Source organism: Euphorbia lathyris, chromosome 7, assembly GCF_963576675.1.
Source record: "Euphorbia lathyris chromosome 7, ddEupLath1.1, whole genome shotgun sequence".
NCBI classification, from domain to species: Eukaryota; Viridiplantae; Streptophyta; class Magnoliopsida; order Malpighiales; family Euphorbiaceae; genus Euphorbia; species Euphorbia lathyris.
Genome location: NC_088916.1, coordinates 86,754,186 through 86,757,490, shown reverse-complemented (window position 1 = coordinate 86,757,490; position 3,305 = coordinate 86,754,186). Strand labels below are relative to the sequence as shown.

Below are 3,305 nucleotides of genomic sequence, written 5' to 3'. Positions count from 1 at the left end.
TTAGGTAGCAGTAGGAAAAACAATCTTATTTTGTAATATTTTGTGGCATGGTTCGTTTTTCTTCCTATATATAGACGTAGTCGAGGGAAGGAAAAGGGACACCTTTTTACTTTTGGAGACAATCAGTTTTAGTTAGAACTTTTGAAGAGAGGCGAAGCTCTCTTAGGACGATGACGCCTCCAATGGAGGTCTATGGAATTAATGGTGGCTATTCACTCTTCACTATGAGTGAGTAGTCGTTTTGAATGGGTTTGGCCAGTTAGGGCCGGTTATGTAAGTCTTCTTTTAATCTTATTTATGAATGAATGTTGATATATTATGATGTGCTTGACAAATCCTTAACTCCATTGCTAAATGCATGTATGTTAGTGTTAGATGCATGATAGGACACTGCTTTCATCTTCACGGAACCATTAGTCAATCATTCAACCCCGAAACAGAGATGTCAGGAGGTTGCATCAAGGGTTTTCTTTAGAGAAATGTTGTTTAGATCGTAATGCAAGAAAGAACCAACTTTGGGGACGCTTAAGGTTGCAGTACGTCTTAGAATCTTAAGAACACACGAGAGTTGACTTAAGTGAGCATCAAAACAGAGACCTTGGCATCACTTTACTTCATTCATGAATAAATAGGATGTTTAGAGACTGAAAGTGACATGTTCTGCTGTGCTTGACCTGTTCTGCCCTTTTCTATCATTAAGTACTCTTTGAAATCAACTAAAGATCTGATCTTGTTTATGTTTGAACAAAACCTCTCAAATTAAAGAATTGACACACACACACACCTTGTTTTACAAAGTATTTCTTGTAAACTTTGATTCTCAATCCCTGTGGATACGATACTGGACTTATCATTTTATTACTTGTATCTAGTGCACTTGCTAGAGTCTCATTTTAGGACAACAAGTTTTTGGCGCCGTTGTCGGGGATTGAAAGCAACAAAGTTTATACGAACTTTTCTGTGAAACAAGGTGTTTTTAATTTGGTTGCTAAATAGTGCAGCCAGAAGGAATCTTTATCAATTTATGCGCAGAGCTTGACCTCCTGTTTTTCCTATCGATCTCGAATTAGAGAGAACGTGTAGATGAAACAGAGCGGGAGCTCGACGTGCACGACAAAGAGAACGACAAAGAGAGAGAAGAATGGCTGGAAGGGTACCACCCGAACAACCAGTTCAACCAAACCAAGAAGAAGAAGGGGAGAATAACAACCCTCCTGTCATGCGAATCAGAGATTATTCAAGACCAACCACAGAAGGACATTCATCATGTATCGTGTTGCCAAACGAAGGGAACAACATGTTCGAAGTGAAATCGTCGATGATCCAAATGTTACAAGCCGCAGTACAGTTCAACGGATACCAATCTGAAGATCCAAATGGGCATATTCTTGAATTCATCATGCTGTGCAACACGTTCAGATCCAACAGGGGCGTTTCTGACGACGTAATCAGACTGAAGCTGTTTCCTTTTTCCCTAAGGGACAAAGCGAAGACTTGGTTGAACTGCTTGCAACCAGGAACGATCACCACTTGGAAAGAAATGGCTGGTGCGTTCTTAATGAAATATTTCCCACCACGACAAGCCATTAAGCTTAGAAACGAGGTTTCCCATTTCGTGCAAGAAGAAGATGAATCACTAGCCGAAGCATGGGAAAGGTACAAGGAACTACTAAGGAGAGTACCCAATCATGGCATTCCTATGTGGATGCAAATGCAGAACTTTTACAATGGGGTAACCAACATCTATAAGATCCAGATCGAATCTATTGCCAATGGAAATCCCGAAGATCTGGAACCTCAGGCCTTGTACGACCTTATTGAGAGGGTAGTAAGCACAAGTTACAACTGGTACTCTTCCATAAGTGAAGGAAAAAGAGCGGGAAATGAAGATGTTGTATCAAAATTGACAAGCAAGGTAGAACAGCTTGCTAGACAGCTCGGCAAGATAAATGTGTCTTCAATTCACAACGAACCACCATTCAATGACATTTGTGATTTTTGTGGAGGGCTGCATTTCAACATAAACTGCCCAAGAGTCAAGCAAGGGAAGGGTGCACAGGCAGAATGCAACTATGCAGGGTACAACCAAAGGAACCCGCCTAACCCGTACTCTAACACATATAACCCTGCCACAAGAAACCATCCGAATTTTGGATGGACAGGCCAGCCGAACCAGCAGGAACAACCAAGGTATCAACAACAGCAAGGAGGACATTACCATAGACAACCTCAGCAGCATTACAAACAACCTGTTCCACCCAAGGAGGACGTGGAGCCAGATATGAAGACGATGATGATGTAGTTCATGAAACAGACAGAAGCTTCGATTAAAAATCTGGAAACACAAGTCCATCAGTTAGCTGCATCTACGTCAAAAGGGAAGGGAATAATGCCAAGCAATATAGAGCCGAACCCAAAGGGCGATGTCATGGTGATAACTCTGAGATCTGGTAAGCAAACCCAACCCATTATTTCTGCTGATGAAAATGCTGAATGCGCAGGAACATCAAAAGAAGCTGAAGGGGAGCAGGAACAAGCTGTTCCCAGTGAAGAAGAAACCAGGAAGACAACCATTACCAGTAAGCAGGATCAGGGGGAAAGCGAAAGAATGTATAAGCCACCTTCGTCGTATGTTCCACCTGTGCCATATTCAACACGGTTGATTAACAAAAAGCTAGAAGAACAAAATTCTAAGGTGTTAGACACCTTAAGGAAGTTACACATCAACATCCCTTTCGTACAAGCGCTGGCACAAATGTCGGTATATGCAAAGTTCCTCAAAGATATCCTGTCAAATAAAAAGAAGCTGGAAAACATTTCTATGATCCAACTCAACAGAGATTGTTCGTCAATACTCCAGAACAAGCAGCAGCTTCCGAAAAAGCTAAAAGATCCAGGGAGTTTTTCTATTCCTTGTTCAATTGGAAGTTTAATTATTGAAAATGCACTCTGTGACCTAGGAGCTAGCATAAACCTTATGCCATATTCTGTGTATGCTAAACTAGGATTAGGAGAACCACAACCAACCAAAATGTCTATTCAATTGGTCGATCGTTCAGTATGCTATCCTAGGGGAGTTGTGGAAGATGTGGTGGTCAAAGTAGGAAAATTCATATTGCCTGTTGATTTTATTATAATGGACATTGATGAAGACTTGCATGTTCCTATTATCCTAGGTAGACCATTTTTAGCCACGGGTAAAGCATTGATAGACGTAGGAGAAGGACGACTGTTCTTAAGAATGAATGGGGAGGAAGTCATTTTCAAAATGAACGAATCAATGAGACGAGCTAACAATAATGATG

General features: G+C 41.1%; 1 non-coding gene across 1 annotated transcript; it reads right to left on the bottom strand.

Moving 5' to 3' along the window:
* Positions 1 to 1,588: 1,588 nt before the first annotated feature.
* On the bottom strand, positions 1,589 to 1,695 carry LOC136201733 (small nucleolar RNA R71). The gene has a single exon (XR_010674075.1). It is a non-coding gene; the product is annotated as a small nucleolar RNA R71 (small nucleolar RNA).
* Positions 1,696 to 3,305: the final 1,610 nt, after the last annotated feature.